This window comes from Arachis ipaensis, chromosome B03 (genome assembly GCF_000816755.2).
Source record: "Arachis ipaensis cultivar K30076 chromosome B03, Araip1.1, whole genome shotgun sequence".
Taxonomy (NCBI): domain Eukaryota; kingdom Viridiplantae; phylum Streptophyta; class Magnoliopsida; order Fabales; family Fabaceae; genus Arachis; species Arachis ipaensis.
The window spans coordinates 108,518,308-108,539,747 of NC_029787.2; positions in this window are offsets into that span (position 1 = coordinate 108,518,308).

Below are 21,440 nucleotides of genomic sequence, written 5' to 3' on the forward strand. Positions count from 1 at the left end.
CTAATCTAGGTAATCAACCAACTGGTAGTTGTTAATCACAATTAATCCCCAGCAACGGCGCAAAAAACTTGATGCAGTTTTTTCACACTTACTATCAGCAAGTATACTGAGTCGTACCAAGTAATAGCAGGTGAGTGGGTTATCGTTTCCATGAGGATTAATGTATTAAGCAAGAAGTGGTTAAATGATTATTCTAGTTAGACAATCAATAGTGAATTCTTAAATATCTTTAGTACTAATACAGAGAATCTAAATGAAAGCAATCATAAACGCGTAGAGAGGTAATATGATGAGAAAAGTTAAGGTGTCAGAGATATTTAGGTTTCAGGATCAATAATTATAGCTATCTACTTTGATCATGCATAGATATAATTCATGGCAAACCCTAAGTAATCAAACCCCAAGCCCTTGGCAATTCAATTCTTCTAACCTAATCAACCGTAAATTTCTTGAACAATTAATTGTGTGAAGAGATTAAATACAATTTTTGGTTTAAATGCCACACATTTTTTTAGAAGTAACCCTAATTAATTTTATGTCCCTTATAAAACTAAGCTCAAACCGTTGAAGAATCATGAGAAAGAGTTTCTAGCTTAATTCCAAAAATTAACCTTTCCAGGATAATAGAGAAATTCAATTCAGATTAAAGTTAGTTTTCAATACACCATAACCCTTAAGATGAAGAACGAAACTTAATTTTTGAATAAAATATCAATGTTTAATCAAAATAGAGGAACAGTAATATTAATCCATCAAAATAAATAGAGCTCCTAACCTTAACAATGTAGGTTTAGTTGCTCATGGTGAAGAAAAATTAAAACCCTCATTCTCTGTGAAAGCGAAACTCAACGAAAAAAGGAAAAAGAACAAAAAGAAGAAAAAAGGCCTAAGGCTTCAACCAATCTCTTCCTTTTTAAAGTAAATCCTAATATTTAATTTGAAAATTAAAATTCCAATCTAAACATATCTTTTTTTCTCCTTTAATCCAATGTGATCTTCACCATTAATTATGAAGAGTATAGTGATTTCCTCGGATATCAGGCCATATTAAAGACAACGGTGTTGAACGCCGGTTTGGTGGCATCAAACGCCACCTTTGGAACAAGTTGTGCACTCCATTTTGCAAGTCTTGCATTCAACGCCACTTCTCCTAAATGATAGTGAAGCTGGATCCTTGGATGGCATTGAACGCCAATGTTACGGTGTTGAACGCCGTGAGGCAAGAGAGAAATCATGGACTATTATATATTGTTGAAAAGATCTGGAAGTTGGCTTTCTAATGTTATTGAAACTACATCATTTGGACTCTATAGCTCAAGTTATGCTCATTGGAGTGTGAAGAGGTTAGGGTTGATAGCATCCATGAATTCTCTTTGCACTTGTCTTTAATTCTTGGTTCCTCCTTGTTCTTTCCTTCAAGTTTTCACACTTTTCTACATAAATCAAAGCTCAAAACAACTCCAAGAAATATTGATTTAAAGCATAAGAATCTTAATAAAAATAAGAAAATCACTAACTTTATTCAAAGAAATAATAACTAAAAACAACTAAAGATCCTCATGCATCATGTCCCCTGATTAGTACTTCAAGTTTGAGGAATCTTAAAATGTTGGATTATATTTTTCTCAATAAAATTAATAATTTCATTTTGAGTAACTTCTACTAGAGGTATATCTTCTACCCACATAGTAAAATAATCAATTGGCACTAGAATGAATTTATGATTTTTCGATAATGGAGGATGAATCATGCCAATCAAATCTAAAGTCCAACCTCTAAACAGCCAGGGTTTAATAATTGAATGCAATTCAGAAGCAGGTACTTGTTGTATTACTCCATGTTTTTGACATTCCTGACATGATTTCACATATTCAATACAAATAGTTGGCCAAAACACTCGATCACGTCGTAATACTCATTTCATTCTTTCACCTGCTTGATGTGCTCCACAAATACCCTCATAAACTTTTCCAAGTGCAACTACAGCTTCAGACTTGCCTAAACATCTCATAAGGCTTCCTTCATCACCTTTCTTATATAATTTGTCTCCTAACATCACAAAACTCATTGCCCTTAATTTTATTTTTCGATCAACTTGAGCATTAGGATTTTCTAAATACCTAGCAATTGGTTTCCTCCAATAATCATCATCCCACTCATCAATTACCAAAATTTCTCATTCCTCGACAGGCACAAGAATTTGTTGTACCTTTGCCAACTTTTGCAAAGTCCCAAGAGAAATTTTGTATTTCGAAGCAATATGAGCTAATTCATTTGCTTCTTCATTTTGAATCCTTAGAATGTATGTTAGTGATATCTTTAGAAATGACACCAACAATTCCTATGCTATTGATAAATACTTTTGCAGTACTTCACTTGTACATTAAACTCTTTTGATAATTGCTTTAAAACCAACTGAAAATCTCCTAAAATCTCAATATCATGTGCCCCTTTACTAATCAATATTTCTAATCCTAATATTAAAGCTTCATACTCAACCACATAATTTGAACATGGGTATTTTATTTCAAATAAAAATTTTGATAGAATCTAGTTTGGAGATACAATTCAAATACTAACACCAGCACCATCTTTATGCTTCAAACTATCAAAATACAACTTCCAAGATTTGACCTCGACAATGTTTGCCCCCTGGTGATTTAGATTATCTAATCTATCGACCAAGAAATCTACAATTGGCAAGAATATATTATAAATCGTACTCTGTCAAGACAAGCGTATGTTTTCTAATTTGACCATGCAAAATTAGATAGGATAACATATATTTTATAAGGTTAGCTTGTGCAATAACCCTAATAGTTTTGGCTATCATGTAATACTTAAGTTTAGTACAAGCATAATAGAGAGATAAACATAGCTTTTCAATAGGGGAATATCTCATCTCAATATCAGACAAGACTCTGCTTAAGTAATAAATACCCCTTTCATTTCTTGCTCCAACATCCTATGCTAGCATACATCCAATTGTATTCATCAAAGCTGCAATATAAAATTTTAATGGTTCTAAAGGGCGAACAGTAACCATGATAGGTGCATTAGAAAGATAGGCCTTGATCGAATCAAATGTCTCTTAATGACCCCCAGTCCATACATATTGCGACACATCTTTTAATTTAACTAAGGAAGATAAAATTCGAGTTCGACTAGACAAAATTGAAATAAATCATCCTGAAAAATTTACTTTTCCCAAAATAGATTAAACTTCCTTTTTCAATTTTGGCAGTGGTAATTCCAAAATAGCTTTAGCCTTATTTCGGTCTATTGCAATTCCTTTTCTTTGAACTACAAATCCCAAAAATTTACTTGCAGACACACCAAATGCATATTTTAGGGAATTTATTTTTAATCCTTTTTGATGCATCATATTAAAGGCTTTGCGCAAATATTCAAGATGTTGATCGATTGGATTTTACTTGACCATCACATCATCAATATAAACCTCCATAAATTTTCCAATATACTCATGGAAAATTGCATTCATTGCGCGTTGATACATTGTCCCTACATTCTTTAAACCAAAAGGCATCATCACCCATTCATAGGTACCCAAAGCACCTGGGCTTTGAAAGGGTGTCTTCGACACATCTTCCTCGGAAATGTATATTTGGTTATAACCAGAATAACCATCCATGAAACTTAGGATTTTATTATCATATGTAGAATCGATTAACATGTCTACTATAGGCTTAAAATATTCATCTTTAGGAGTTGCATTATTCAAATCTCAAAAATCAATACACACGTACAACTTTCCATTTTTTTTCATTACAGGTACAATATTTGACAGCCAATCAACATAACGAGCAGTCCAGATGAATTTAACTTTGATCAATCGTTCGATTTTCTCTTTAATTTTGAGATTTTCAGGTGCAAAATGCCTAGGATCCTGCTTCACTGGTCAAGAAAACTGCTTTAACAGTAATCAATGCTCGACTAAAGATCGATCAAGACCAGGTATTTTGTCATAATCTCAAGCGAAACAATCTTTGTATTCACTCAAAAGCTTAATCAATTCTGGTCAAAATTTTTCATCAATATGTTTACTTATGTAAGTAGACCCTGTGGCACCATTAACTCCTAAGTTAATTTCTTTAGGAGGATCTTGGAATTTAAATCCTTTCAATATGATAATCATTAATTGAAGTTTTTTCAAAACCCAAGGGTTCAAGATCATAGATGCAATCAAAAGAAAAATTAACTAAGTTGCATGAGGAAACACAAACGTTATTAGAATCACTAGCCAAATAAGCTATTGAGTCATTTACAGTACAAAGAACTTGAGATACATCAATATTTGACTGACTGGTGACCTTAGACTTATCAAACAAAGAACTACATATGACACTAAACTTAAAAGGAAAGGCACATGCTGTAGAAGGTAAATTGCTATCAAGCTTGATCTTAGCAATAAAAAATACCCTAGAAATTGAATTACATGTTACAGAATTTAAATCCCTAATAGATTCAACTTTATCAGTGGAACCATCACTAGAAAAAGAAGTACATGCTGTAGAAGTAAAACTATTCACATAATTTTTTAAAGACAATAAATAGTCAGACACGTCTTTTTTCTTTAGACATTTCAAAATGTTATTAATCAAACTGTTTTTTAGTCATCGAAATTACTCCCAAATTATAAGAGTGTACTCCAACTTCGGGTGCCTAAGATTTTTGTTGAGCCCCTCAGAAGTTAGGAAATAACCTTCATAGTTGTAATAATCTAGATTCCCATCGACATCAAGAAGCTTCAACTTGTCATTGCAAACCTTGAAGTCGATGTGCATCTGCTCAACATAAACACTATCATCAGCCTCTACCACTTTAGTCTTCTCGTCACAAGTCCAAAGAAGAAGTTTTTTATGCACAGTCAAAGGTACAACTCCAACACCTTGAATCCAGTCTCGGCACAACAAGGCATTATAGCTAGCCCTTGAAGATACCACTATGAACACATTTGTTCGTACCGAAGAACCAACTTGAACTTGAAGAGTAACCAATCTTTTTGCTGGTGTTGAGATCCCATTATAATCAATAACTGAGATATTGGTGGGAACAAGATCATTAAAATGCTTCCCAACTTTGACCATCATTCTTTTCGGAAGAAAACTGATTGCTGTATCACTATCGACCAACACTTTGTTGACAAAAATACCACTCATTGTGGCCTTGATATGTAGTGGTGAAAGGTGTACTCTTTATTTATCGGTAGGCTCATTAAAATAGCCTACTTCTTCATGTTTTATAAATGAATGCAAATGCATCCTTATCTCGAAACTCAATATCATAATCCCCACCTAGATTTCATTCATAATCACCCAAAAAATCTGAAGGTATAACGGATTGAACTTGAAGGCTCTTTGCCTTTCTCTATCGAACTTGAAGGCTCTTTTCCTTTAGGAACAGTGTCACCATTAGACAGGAAAACCACCCTCGTTAGAGTAAAAGGTTTTTCCCCCTTGTCTACAAAAGTCGAAGGATTATCTGACACAACTCAATGGAAATGTGTTCCACCTCGATTACCCCTATCCTTCCTCGAGGATATGAAAATCGAATACGACCACGCCCTCGACGAACCCTCTGAGCTTGTTGCTATTGATATTCTCAAAATTCATGCTTCCAAAAACTCTTGACAATCTTTAGTCTGCTCAACTCCAATAGATTGAGAACAGAAGAATGAAAGAGAATAGTTTTCTTGAAGATTGTGAGAACTCTGGCCTTCTGGGCATCGAGGAGGGTGCCTCTGACGAGCTTGCTCCTCCTTATGAGCTAACTCTTTCTTCATCCTTTCCTTCTTGAAAATTACTACAGCTTTAACATCAAACACAACATTACACTTGGGCATAATGACACATCTCTATCCTTCAACTTCTGGTGCATTATGAAATCCAAAAATCCATCACCAACACTAGGGTACACTTGTCGGACATTAGACTCAAAATCTCTTAAAGATGAATCAAACTCAAATGAAGTGAAACCAGCCATATTAACCCCCAAGAAACAAGGCTCAACATGTAACATCCTACCACAGAAAGTCATATGCTATAATCATAAATCAGAGATGGCGAGGCATTACGATGCCTAAAAAAACAAAAGATACATACATATATTCGAAGAATGATAATATACTAGGAGCCTGTGAAGAAAAGGATAACAAAACAACAGTCGTATCACTCATGAAGCGTTCAAGATAAAAGCAAAAGCATAAGAGTTACATAATATAGATATAGGATACATATATAGTGCTAGTTTTGACCTGCGAAGACAAGGCCGGCTAGAAAGTATAATACAACCCAAATGTATACAAAATACAACCTGTTTCTCCAAAATACAGAACCTCTAAGAGGGATATACAAATACATATTCAAAAAGTGGAGAAAAGTACTACATAGATCAAAATAAACCCAAAAGTAGAGTCTTTGCTTCATCAAGAGTCTAGCACACTCAGCGAGGTATGTCACGTCCTGTATCTGAAAATTAACAAAATCTGACGAGTGAGAACTCAAAGGTTTCTAGTACGATAATAATTCCAAATAGAAACTATATAAAATACATGAACCCACTAGGCAATCCTAATCTCCAACGTCACCGGAATCTAAGCCTAAGGTCTTAATCTAATCCGAAAAGGGTAAATTCGTCTAAGTTAATTGTACTCTTTTTCATTACTAGTTTAGTCAGCACTAGACAGTTATCCGTATTAATGTTTTCTGTCTCATAAGTGTTAATAACCTTAGTAAATCTCAATAGTCTTAACAAGTCTCGATAGTTTCAACAAGTCTCAATAGTCTCAACAAGTCTCAATTGTCTTAATAGAAATCAAACACAAACAAGTCAATCACAACAGAGTGCAATTAGTTTAAGTAATATAAGTAGCAGATAGATGAACAAGTAGGCAAACCAAATAAATATGCACACCTAAACAACTGCAAACAAATACACATGATTCATGCTTGTCCTACTGGCCATGAGTTCACTTGTCAGTTATAATACCTAAGGAAAGCTTGAACATTTAAAGTAAAGTAGTCAATAAGTTTCTGAATAAGTATTTTCCCTCCAGGAGGTTGACTAAGCTGAGGACAGATATTCAGGATTTTAGGCAGGGAGAGAGCAAGTCCCTCTACGATGCCTGGGAGAGGTACAAGTTGATGCTCAGAAGATGCCCCATTGAAATGCTCACAGATTGGGTCAAGCTGGATATCTTCTATGATGGACTCTCCGACATAGCCAAGATGTCTCTGGATAATTCTGCAAGTGGTTCCATACACATGAAGAAGCTAATGAGCTCATTGAGATGGTAGCTAACAATCAATACTTATACTCATCTGGGAGGACCATAGTAAAAAGGGAAGCTAAAGGGGAATTCACTGAAGACACAATTCTTTCCCAGAATAAAGCATTAGCTCAACAGCTAAACCTTCTCACACAGCAGTTGCAAAGCATACAGAGTTTAGTCAATAACTCCCTTTCTCAACCCCACAACCTAATAGTACACCTGACCTGGCATCCATAGTTGCAGAAATTGCAAAAGGCCAATACACCTATATGCAAAAAACCAAAGCCTTCATCAGGAACCTGGAGATGCAGTTGAGCCAGATAAACCATGGAAGGTCTGAGCAGACAAAGGAGGAATGCCAAGCAATCCAGTTGAGGAGTGGCAAGACCTTACCTACTCAACAATAGAACAATGAAGCACAGGATGAAAAAAGACACCAGGGAGTGAAATTGCAGCAACCAAGGACACCACCAAGGGTGCTGAAGGCCAAAAAGGGAACAAAGTGGCATTGAACGCCTAGAGAGGGGGCAGTACACATCAGCGACAATTTGAGAGCTGATTCCCCCAGACACCTTGATAATCCCTTTCCAATCACTCTAGACACTCATCCTGCACTACCAAAATCCCCAGAGTACAAGGCCAAGTTACTATATCCTCAGAAACTCTAGAAAGCAGAAAATGATAAGCAATTCACCAAGTTCTTAGAAGTTTTCAAGAAGCTTGAGATCAAAATTTCCTTTGTAGAGGCTCTTGAACAAATGCCTTCATATGCCAAATTCATGAAGGAAATATTGAGTAACAAGAGGGATTGGAAAGAAGCAGAAACAATAATTCTTACCAAAAAATGTAGTGCAGTCATTTAGAGGAATTTTCCTGAGAAACTGCAAGACCCCGGAAGCTTTGTAATCACCTGCACCATTGGAAACACCTGCATAAAGAAATCCTTATGTGATATTGGAGCAAGCATCAACCTAATGCCGCTATCATTGATGAGATAACTCCAAATTGAAGAAATAAAGCCTACCCGTATTTGTCTCCAACTTGCTGACCGCTCAATCAAATTCCCATTGGGAGTAGTTGAAGACCTGCTTGTGAGGGTCGGACCCTTTACCTTCCCTGTAGATTTTGTAATACTGGATATGGAGGAGGACAAGAATGCATCTATCATTCTGGGAAGACCCTTCTTAACCACAGGAAGAACTCTCAGAGATGTACAGAAAGGGAAAGTAACACTGAGGGTCAATAAAGAAGAGATTGCACTGAACGCATTCGAAGCTATGCAACACCCAAATCACCCTGAAGAATGCATGAGGATAGATGCCATAGAACCTCTAGTTGAAGAAGTGTTTGGAGCTGGGAAGCTGGAAGAGGATTTGGACACCATCATTGAAGACACATTGCCTAAATTTGATGAGCCAGCACCTCAGAGGGAGACACTAAACACACCTAGTGCTGAGGAAGAACCTCCTAGGCTCGAGCTGAAGCCTTTACCTCCATCCTTAAAGTATGCATTCCTAGGTGACAGGAACACTTATCTAGTGATTATAAGCTCTTTCTTAAGACAGCAAGAAGAAGTAGCGCTTATTCAAGTGCTCAAGAGCCATAAAACAGCTCTTGAATGGACCATAAGTGACTTAAAGGGGATTAGTCCAAACAAGTGTATGCACAAGATTCTACTTGAAGATGATGCTAAACTAGTTGTGCAACCACAAAGGTGGCTGAATCCAACTATGAAAGAGGTAGTCTAGAAGGAAGTTACAAAACTTTGGGAGGCTAGAATCATATACCCTATCTCAGATAGTCCGTGGGTAAGCCCAGTGCAAGTGGTGCCCATGAAGGGAGGAACGACAGTGATTCACAATGAGAGGAATGAGCTAATCCCCACAAGAACCGTCATACGATGATGCATGTGTATTGACTATAGGAGGCTCAATAAAGCCACAAGGAAGGACCAATTCCCCCTGCCTTTCATAAATCAACTGCTTGAGAGATTAGCTGGACATGCGTTCTATTGCTTTCTAGATGAATACTCCGGTTATAATTAGATTGCAGTGGACTCTCAGGATCAAGAAAGACGGCATTCACATGCCCTTATGGAGTATTCGCCTACATGAGGATGCCGTTTGGACTATGTAATGTCCCTGTAACTTTTCAAAGGTGTATGCTTTCTATTTTTTTAGATATGGTTGAGAAGTTCATTGAGGTATTCATGGACGACTTCTCTATTTTTGGTGATTCTTTTGACTCATGCCTTAAGCATCTAGCCCTAGTTCTGAAATGATGCCAAGAAACAAATCTGGTTTTAAACTGGAAAAAATGTCACTTTATGATAACTGAGGAGATTGTTCTTGGTTATTGGATTTCAAACAAAGGAATAGAGGTTGATCAAGTTAAGGTGAAAGTAATTGAAAAATTACCACCACCTACTAATGTTAAGGCAATCAGAAGCTTCTTAGGACATGCAGGTTTCTATAGCAGATTTATAAAGGACTTTTCTAAAATTGCAAAACCCCTGAGCAATCTTTTAGCTACTGACACTCCTTTTATTTTTGACAAAGAATGCCTGCAGGCTTTTGAAACTTTAAAAGCAAGACTTGTCTCAGCACCCATCATTGCCTCACCCAATTGGGATTTGCCATTCAAACTGATGTGTGATGCCAGTGATTATGCCATAGGAGCTGTTTTGGGACAGAGACAAGACAAGCTTATGCACGTCATTTATTATGCCAGCCGTGTTCTGAATGATGCTCAAAAGAATTACACCATCACAGAGAAAGAACTACTGGCGGTTATTTATGCAGTTGATAAGTTTAGATCTTATTTAATTGGTTCCAAGGTTATTTTTTATATTAAAATAAAATATGGTCGATTCATAAACCCTACATTGATACCCACTATATGAGAAAATTTTTGACAATCCTAGTCTTTCTTTGGTAATGATCCCCATGTTGATTAGGGTGGATTCTATTTAACACATCATTAGCATTCTGATTACGTTGAACTACATGAGGCATATATTCCTCTTCATTAAGGTTATCATACAAATTTTCTCGAATGTTTTCTAAGTTTTTTGGATCTAGCCTAAGATTATGATGATGAGGTTGCCCTTCATCATAGTCAACAATTCGAGTGATCCATTTGGCTTACCTAGTCAGACGCTCATACTTTATTTCATTGTCAGCTATTATAGGATTTAAAATAGTAGTCATTTGTTGAGTTAATAGATTGACTAAATCATGACAATTTTCATCAATATGCTGTCAAAAGACAGCTAAAGACCATGTGCTATTTGACGTAAAACCAATTTGGTCATTTCGGCTTATATCAAAATGAGAAAAACTTGGCTAATTATTTACCACAACTGGCGCATTTTCAAATCGGACTGGAGGTGCATAACCACCCATAGGTGGTTATAACCTGGAGGAAGACCAAAAGGAGGCCAACCTGTAGTTACTGGTGGTTGTGATTGCGTTGGAGAAATTTGAGGATGTGGGTTACGCCCACTATTCCCAACGGTTGTATTATTAACCACAACATTCTCCCTAGAACCATTCCCAGAACTCTAAGTGTTTCCCTCTACCTGGGATGCTAAATTTGCATAATTCTATGCTATACAAGGACATTATTATTTGATGATGACTCCATATTATTGTTTGAAGTTTCTTCAATCATATTGATGATCCTGCCACTCCGAAGTTGCATACACTAAATCAATACCACGATAAAAAGAAAAATCTTTGACATAATTCACAAAAATGGTCCGACCGAGCATGCCAATTTGTTATGCAAATTTTTGGTAATCTTAGTTACTTCAATATCTATTATCTGGGATCAAACCTACTCCTATTTTCCAAGTACCAATTTTCTTTTTATTCACCAATAACTTAAATTTGAACAAACGAAGAGAAAGAAGTAACCAATTGTAAACTAAAATAACGATCTTTAAAGTAAGAAAGAAAAAAATATAGAAAAGTAAATTCTTGAAATGAAAAAAAGTAAACAAGAGCCCTCAACAAAGTCGAAAGACTTTGAAATTAAAATGACAATTTGGAACTTAAAGAAAAAGGAAAATGACTTTGCGAAAGAAAAATAAACTACATAAAGGGAAATTACAAGAATTTGAAAAGAAAAGTAAAGATATGGAAGGAATTCTACAGAAAATGAACTTGTGACAGAATTAGAAAGTCGCTTGGGATGTGAGTGTGTGAGTATTTTCTGAAAAAGAATTCTCACCCCTACTTCCTCTGAGTCTTGTCAATTTATAGACCAATCTGACCAATCTAGTTATGCCAAGGGTCAACTTTGACGAATCCAAAAAATACATGTTCCTGCCTAATGCAAGGTTAGATAACTACCATATACATTATAATGTTATATGCTATTCCGGAGTTAGAGTTAGTTACACACGCATAATTTATAAGCTGTAATTAATTGTGTTTACTTTTTTTTTCAGATGTATTGGACAACCCCTAATCCTAGTTATTATAATACTATAACACACCCATACTACACACTTACCTACATAACACTAAAGATTTCTATTCATTACTTGGCGCATTTGCCAAGATTCGAACCTAGGTGTAACATATTAAAAGGCATATGGTTTACCACCTGAGCTAAGGCCTCAGCTTCTTGCGTTTACTCTTTATGGCGTCAGTTGCACGCTGCCACGCTACTAGCGCTGAGTTCTCGGTTCTCACTAGTTCCACACTTTCTTTTTTTAGATTATTGGAAAAATTACCATTTGTACCCATGAATTTTGTGAACGCTGACAAAAGTACCCATCAAATAAGAAAACTAACGTTGTACCCATGAAAGATGGGTTTCGTGTGACAATAGTACCCAAACTGTGATTTTTCGTTGATTTTTTAATAAAATTCTCAAATTATCCCTTCTATCTTCTTCCCCAAATTCCAAATTTCACAACCCTCATCATTCATCTTCCTCTACTGCTGCCAGCCACCAAAAAATTAAAAAGATTAAAAACTGTGCATTATTAATTATCTAAGGTTATTGTTCAAATATTATGGATTTGTAGATCTGGTGTAGAAAAAGAAAAAGAAGTTTGAAATTAACAAAAAAACATACATTTTGGTTTCTTGGTGTCACTGTGGGAACAAGAGACGTAGAACCAAGAGCCTTTGGGAATAGAAGGAAGGATAGGTCGGAGATAGAAGATGTGATAGCCTCGGTCGCATTTGTTGCAGAGGAGAAGCTTCGTTGGGAACTCACCGGAGGAGCAGCACTTGCTGATGATGTCGTCGTCGAAGGTGGGCTTGGGAGTGTGGGTCCTTCTTCACCCTGCATTCCCCTGGCCATGTCTTCAAACAACAATATTCAGGTTGAAGAGGTTGAAGAGTTTGACAAGGGTGTGCTTTCTTAGTGTTGTTGTTGCATCCGAAGAAGAAAGAAACAACAAGGGTAATGATGTTAAAGTTGATTTGGATTTAGATTTGGAGAACAAATTAGGATTGGAATAAAGAGAGATGGAGGTTGAGGATAAAGGTTGGAGGAAGACATCAAGTGCTTGGGTCTTGAGGGAATGGTGACTGGCGGTGGCAGAGGAAGACGAAGGATGAGGGTTGTGAAATTTGGAATTTGGAGAAGAAGATAGAAGGGATAATTTGGGAATTTTATTAAAAAGTCAACAAAAAATCACGGTTTGGGTACTATTGTCACACGGAACCCATCTTTCATGGGTACAATGTTAGTTTTCTTGTTTGATGGGTACTTTTGTCAGCGTTCGAAAAATTTATGGGTACAAATGGTAGTTTTTCCTGTAATTATTAAACGAAAGTAAACAAATTTGTGTCTTCTAATTTCAATAATAAATACATCATTTTATTTAAAGCAAATTTTATTCCTATTCAATACACTATTTTTTAAGTAACATAAGTTAAATGTATTTTATTGGTTAATTNNAAGTTTGATTTTTATTTTTTGACAAAATAGATTTTTAATTTTGTTTTTAAAATTTAAATTTTTTTTCTTTTCAATTTATAGACCAATCTGATCAATCTAGTGCTGCCAAGGGTTAACTCTGAAGAATCCAAAAAATACAAGTTCTTGTCTAATGCAAGGTTAGATAACTACCCTATACATTATAATGTTATATGCTATTCCGGAGTTAGAGTTACATACACGCATGTAATTTATAATCTATAATTAATTGTGTTTACTTTTTTTTTGTCCGATGGATTGGACAACTCTCAATTTTAGTTATTATAACACTACAACACACCCACTATAACACCTTACAACACAGAGTTTTACGCTTAGGTCGTAAATCAAAGGTGGCAAGGTGCTACGACCTCTAAAAAAAAGTACGTACATAGATATATGTGAAGAATAGTTTAACTAGGAGCCTTGAAGGAAAAAGTCATGCAAAACCAAGACTAGACAAAAGTGTCACACTCGAAAAGTGTTAAGCATAAAGAAATAGATAACTGCGTATGGAAGCATAAGATACATATGATATATAGTGCCAAAGATACAAATAGCAAGCTCCAACTCGACCTGCGAAGTAAAGGCCGACCAGAGTATATATATATATATATATATATATATATAACCATACCCAAAAGACAAAATAGAAATCCTAGTTCTCCAAAGTCAACCACTAAGAGGGATAAACCATGTTTTTATACAAAAATAGAGAAAATACACATATATAACTAAATACATAATATAAAAGCCGCAAAATTAGATCTTCACTGCCACAGAATCTCTAGCACGCTTAGCAAGGTGCCTCACATCCTGCATCTAAAAAACAACATGTATGGAATGAGAACCGAGGGTTCTCAGTATGATAAAAGTGCCCACATAGATAAGATATAAGGTCCCAAGAAAGCTAGAGGCATTCATAGAACTCTGACACTTAGATTTTAACTTAAAAGATTATACTAAACCGGAAATTTCATAACTCTATCTAAGGGGATTCTATTCCTAATCTAACTCAGCACCTTCCATTTCCTTCAAACCTCCAAATCACCGGGTTGAACAAACCTCATCACGCCTCCACTAAAATGAGGGGTCTCTCAAGGTCAAACACATACAAAGCAGGCAAGTAATACACAATTAAAGAAATAGATACAACATTTAAGTCATATAGCATATAGGCATTTATAAATAATCAGGCAAACTAAAATATACATACTCAAACAAATCATATAAATGCAAATGATGTATGTCTATCCTATGGCTGATTATATCATTTGTCAATTATCCAGCCAAACCTGTCATGTCCGGTAGCGAACTCTGGACAGTCCCAGCAGCGCAAATCTAAAAGCATATGAATTTATATATAAATAATCAATCATCCATCATGTAGCTGGGTCAAAGAAATCTCAAATATCAACCTGGAATCAGTGGGGGAGAGTTACTGCATTTGTCCAGGGAGACCAAGATCAATCATAAATATCAACTTGGAGCAAGTGGGGAGATCACTGCATCTACCCAGGAAGCTCAAAATCATCTCAACTTGGGACAAGTGAGGCAAACCACACCCTTGCATTTACCCAGGGAGCTCAAACCATCTCATTCCAGAGCAAGTGGGGAAAACCACACCCTCCCATCTACCCGGGGAGCCTCAACTAATCAATGTGGAGCAAGTGGGGTGAACCACAACCCTTGCGTTTACTTAAGAGGTATGTTTTCATATGTCCAAGAGGAACAAAGGAGGGGATCCTAACCTTCCACCATATCGCTAGAGGAGACTTTACAATACCAAGAGGAACAAAAAAGGGGATCCTTACCTTCCACCATCCCACTGGGGTCACACTTTCGAGAAAGAGTGCTCGAGATAAAATAATCACATTGATAATTAAATCATGCCCAATGTTATATTTATAATTAACATGTAGTTCTTCAAACTTATCTCCACTAATACTCCAATATCTTCTCTTTAAATAACTCAAAACGCTTCATGAAACTACTCTAGTTAACCTACCCATAGTACTCTGTAACTTTAAGTCTCCGGCTATAAATACAAAACAGAAACTACTTTTATTTTACCAGTATGCTCTCGTTCACCCCCAAAAGCCTAAACGCTAGCTAGGGAATCTCAAAGGGTAGTTATAGAGGTTTGGAAAGCAAGAAGAATAGTTTGAAACTCAAAAGCACACTTTTCAGAAAAATAGGGGTTAGTCATACACATGCCCATGCTCGCGTACGCATTGTTGTAAAAATGCCAAAGTTACGTACGCATGCACGTCCTCGCGTACGCATGAGTGAAATTTTGACATATTCGTGTATGCAGACCATGCCCGCGCACGCGGGACATTTGGGCAGAGCCCAGGATCTGCATTGCCTGCATGTTCGTGTACACAGGGTTCCAATTTCCTCAAAAAGCTGCTAAGTTTTTAGAAATCAAATTTTTACACCAAACTTCGAACGCGCATAACCTTTTGGTTAAAAATCATTTTTTGTCCGGTATTCGAACATTGTAAACTTCACGGACCCAATTTTTAATCAATATAAGTTTTACAAATTTGAGGGTCTGGAAGCCAAGTTATGTCCCGCCAAAATTAGTCAAAAATCAAGTTTTTACCAAATATACCAAACCTCTATCTTTACCAAAACCTCAATTCAAAACCAATGTTTTACACCCCAAAACAACAATTGTATTCAAAGCAATTTCATATCCATTCCATCTCTTCCATAACATATCAATACTCAATTTTTACCACTTTCATCCCAAACTATCCACAATCAAAACAACACCAATGTTCCTACAACATGTTCACATACTTTTCTATCATTTTACAACATACCAACATATAAATTCATCAATTCCAAACCATCGATTTCACAACCAAAACAGTTCCAAACGTTCCTAATCTTGTCCATACACTTCTCACTCAAGCCATATATGCCAACATACAAAATTCATCCCAATCATTTTCAATAATTTTCAACAATAATCACTAATCCTCAACAATTCATATAATTCAACTTATCCTACAGTCATCTAGCCTAAGTTTTCACATGACATTATACATTAACTACGAGAAACTAAAATCATACCTTGGCCGATTTCTCCCTAAGCTCAAAACACCAAACTTCAAGCTTCAAAGACTCTAATAAAATCCAATAATTCCAGCCATCCAAAGCTGAGTTCCAAGCGCTCCAATTCACCGATTCAACACTAATTCAACACAATTTCAATATAATTCGTAAAATTTATCAAAATTAGTACTAGGGTTCACAAAATTGGACAACCCACGAGAGTTTAGAGTTTTTTTTACCTTATCCATTGATGATTGGAGTAAAATCTAACAATTATCCAATGTTAGATTGCACCTAAACCACCAAAATCATCAAAATTACTCAAAGCCCAAACCAAATTCGTGGAAAAGAGAGGAACAGAGAAATGGGAACAAAATACCAAATTTCTTACCACTTTATTTAGATAGAATTAAAGAGGACTCCAAGAAAAATATGTGGCAATAAACGACTCGTCAATCGGATCTCCGGATTGAACGTTATGTGAAATTGAAGTTGGAACTGAAATGGAAGTTAGGGTTTGAAGTAAGTCTTCTCTTCCTCAGTGTGAAATGAAGTTCTTGGGGGGAAGAAGAGGCTGAACTTTGTATATATATGTCGGGCCTTGGGCCCAATATAGGTTCCATTTAATCGGTTTAGTCCGTTGGCCTAACTTTGGACTAAAATCTTTAAAATTAATATTTAAATTTATATTTTAATTATTTCTACTTCTCTGAATTATAAAATTTAATTTCTTAATTTCTTTTAATAATAATTAATTTATTGGCAAATTATTTATTAATTTTACGGGATTTACATCCTACCCACCTAATTAAGAACTTTGTCCCCAAAATTTAGATTCAGTTACCTGAAATAGGTAAGGGTAGTCTTCTCTCATTTCTAACTTAAGTTCCCAAGTGTGTTCCTTAATTCTAGCTTGATCCAAGCAATCTTTACTAATAAAACTCCTTTTCTACATAGCTGCTTAACACTGGTATTGTCAAATCTAAACGGAGTTACTTGAAGGGCTAGATCCTTTCTCAGTTGCACTGGTTCAAGTTCTAAAATGTGATTGGCATCAGAAGTATACTTCTGAAACTACGAGACATGAAATACGTCGTACCGGTTCGAAAGATGTAGGGGCAAAGTTACTTAATATGCCACCTGTCCAATTCTCTTCAGAATTTGAAACGGTCCATTTTTTGCCACTAACTCAGGTCCCAATACACTTCGGCTTCAACCCCTTAGTTTTGATTGCTCATCGATTCCAGCCTGTTGAAGTAATCTCCAAGAATGCGTAATTTCCTTCCTCAAACTATCTAGGTTTCCTCCTCTTATATTTGCGTAACTCTTCTATCAGCTTTGTGTAGTTAGAATCTTCACTCAAATTCACTTAGTTTTTCTCAGTTGTCTCGGCTATCAATTTGGGACCTAAGACGCTTGATTCTCCGGGTTCCTTTCAATACAGAGGTGGTTAGCACACCATGGAACTTCACTACTTTCTTGATGTATAATCTCGCCAATATCTCCAATGAATAGTTTACCATCTAACGTGTCAAATGTTGAGTCATATGTGATGCAAATTTTCTATATCCACAAACTAACTAGCAAGTGCACTGGGTCGTACCAAGTAATACCTCAGGTGAGTGAGGGTTAATCCCACAAGGATTGATGGACTGAGCAACAATGGTCGAATGATTCCTTAGTCAGGCAAGCAGAAAGTTGTGTTTTGAGGGTTGTGAAATGTATTAAACAGTAAATTCAGAGAGTAAGAAATCAAACAATAAAAGTGAGCTGAAATCTATAGGAGAAAGCAGTTAAGGTTTCGGAGTTGTTTATTCGTCCGAATTAAGTTTTCTTACCAACTATTTTAATCATGCAAGATTCATTTCATGGCAAACTGTAATTGACTAAACCCTAATGTCTTAGTGATTTAGTCTCCTTTAACCCAAATCAACCGCCAATGTCTTAGTCACTTAATGTAGATTAGAGGGTTAAGTTGAATTCTAGTTTATGGCCACAAAACCCTAATTACCCAAAGCTAAGAGGATTATATGTCACTTATCCCGATTAGTTCAAGTAATTAGCAACTTAGGAGGAATTTGCTTTCAAGGAGTTGTTCAAGCGAGATAACTCTTTCAAGAATCACAAGAACACGTATAAAATAAGGGTTATACTGTTGTTCTACCCAGATTCATAAGATGAAGAACGAAAGCAATCCTTGAAACTGAATCAATACATTAATTAAAATAGAAAAGCAATAGTCTTAATCCATAGAAATAAACAAAGCTCCGAACCTTAATCGAGGAGGTTTAGTGGCTCATGACTTACAGAGAAAATAAGGGTTCTGAAAAGTGAAACGTGCGAAAGAGAGAAGATCCTCCTAAAGGGTGAATCCTTTCCCTTTTATATCTAACCTAATTTTATTTGAAACTAAAATAAAAAATAAATTCTAAACCTAAAAGATTTTGTTTGTAAATAAAAATAATTAAAAGTCAAATCTAGCTAAAGATGCTCCTTTGGGTGAGGTTGACCCGCACTTCTGGCGTTCAGCGCCAGAATTGGCAGTGAATTCTATCTTCCTGGGTGCTAAATGCTAGGCTCGACGTTTAGCGCCCTTCGAGGCAGTGTTCAATGCCGTTAGAACCACATCAATTGGACCTCTGTAGCTCAAGTTATTCTCATTGGAGTGTAAGGAGATCAAGGTTGACAGCATCCACTTTGTTCCCTTTTTGCACAAAACTCTGCCAAATTGATCCGAATTTCACCTGAAATAGTTAAAACACAAAATCCACTCAAAGTAGCATCCAAGGAGGATTTTAACACTAAAATATACTTAAACTCAATAAATTCTAACTTAAAATAAGCAGAAAATAGGTATAAGATGCTCACGCATCACAACATCAAACTTGAACTGTTGCTTGTCCTTAAGCAACTAAAAACAATATAGGACTAAGAAGAGAAAAATGCCTAAGACTTGAGTGTTAATTTAAGCTCTTGTCTAATTACTGAGTGGGGTTTATGGTTCTATAATTCCGAATAGGTCTGGCATCTCACTATCCTTTGAAGCTCAGAAATATTGACATCCTTCAGAACTAGAACTCGGATGATATTATGGTTTTTCTTTTTCTTGAAGCTTTGATTAATCCTTGAACACAGCTTTTTCTTTTCTTTTCTTTGGTGTTTTGCACCTTGAACCTAGCCGTAACTCTAAGTGTTTTGTCTCAAGCTTAGCTCGACACAAAAACACCACAAGCACTTAACTAGGGAGCTCTTTTGAAGTTTGATTTTTTTTTAGTTTCTCCCAGTCGGTGGTGCTCAGAACCTTTGGTATACTCTGTAATTGCACTTGGTCTCGACTCTTAGTGCTCTGTCTCAAGGATTACTTGACACATTCACACCACAAGCATATGGTTAAGAAAACAACTTTTTGAGCTTTTAATCATGTTTGACCTTCCTAACCATTGATGCTCAAAGCCTTAGACCTTGCTTTTTATTTTTGTCTTTTCATTTTTTGTTGTTGTTTGTTTTGCTTCAAGGATCATTTTCTTACTCACATTAGAGAATCCATAATACTTCTCTAGTTTACTGTACCTTAGGAGTCAACATCCTTAACTTCAAGATCAAATATGCACTGTTCAGTTCGTACATTCAGATTATAGACAATACCACCACATCAAAGTAATCAGAATAACTCATATCATATAACTTAAGTCTCATGCATTTTACTACTTATTTTCTTTTTGTTTTGATTTTTCAAGCTTAGTGGGCAGTACATAAGGCCTCTTTCATAGTAAAAATAAAATATCAAAATAAATAACTAAACTAGAAAGCAATAAAGTACTACTACTAATCATGCAAAGGTTTTCAAACAGAAAATAAGAAATAAGATAAAGCACTGAAAAATAGAAAATAAAATAAGCAGAAGATAATGAAACTCAACTACCTCAGTCATCCTGATCCTGGTGGTCGTCTCCTCCATGAAGATGATTCACCTCTCTTTGATGCCATTGATAATAAGATAAATAGAGAGCTCACTCGACAACACCAAACTTAAAAGTTTGCTTGTCCCCAAGCAAAGAAAAATTGAAAACAGGGAGGGACTTAAAAAATACACGGATGAGTAAAAACAAAAATAATGCAAAAGAAGATAAGAGTGATAGAAGGGAAACATTTTTTTTTTTTGGAATGAAGGCTCTAGCGCTAAATGCCCATGTCAACGTTTAGCGTCGGCCAAATAGAAAGCTTTCACCAAATTGTCCGATCTTAGGCGCTAAACGCCCTCTTGGCATTTAACGCCAAGCAAACATAATCACTTCAACTTTTATGCCATTTCTGGCGCTAAACGCCCAGTCTGTCATTTAACGCCAAAGCACCCGAATGAACTCCTCTCCAAGGTGTTCTGTTCTTCCTTCAGATTCCTCCTGTTCCTATTTTAAACACTTTGCATGACCACAAACATAAATAAACCAAGAAAAACTATGAATAAAAATCACATATAAATAAAAATCAAAATGAACACAAAATCAAAGGATACTAAGGGTTGGGTTACCTTTCAACAAGCACTTCTTTCGACGTCACTAACTTGATGGCTATTCTTGAATTTTCTTCCTCTTCCAGTTGGTTAAAATAACGGACTCCAAGGGAGTATAGGAGAAAATTAGTTCCCTCAGATTGGAATTTCTCCTAACAAGATTCTTTTATTGTTATTAGCTTGATTCACCTTGCTTGTTGGGGTAAGGGTTGGATTGCTTTTTGTTGACCTTCTCTTTTTCATGGATATTGTCTTGTTTCTTGGTCACAATTCCCTTTTTAGTGATTTTCTTAATTGCCTTCACCTCTCTAATTTTAGGACTTCGGTGTTGTGTGATGGGTGGAGTGTACCCTTCATCAAGAACTTCTTGAATTGGTGGTTCAATCAACTCACCCTCTATGCCACTCTTTGCTTCATTGGAGTGTAAATTCCCATAATTGTTTTCCTCCCTTACAACCTCATTTTTCATTGGGGTTTCACTTGGTACAAGGGTCTCTTGGTCTTGCTCTTGCACTTCTAACTCTTCTTTTTTTTCGGAACTTGAGTGTTGTGCAGTGTTTGGAAGGACCCCTTTATCAAGAATTTCTTGGATTAATGATTCAATTAAATCAGCCCTATGTAGCTCTCTGATTC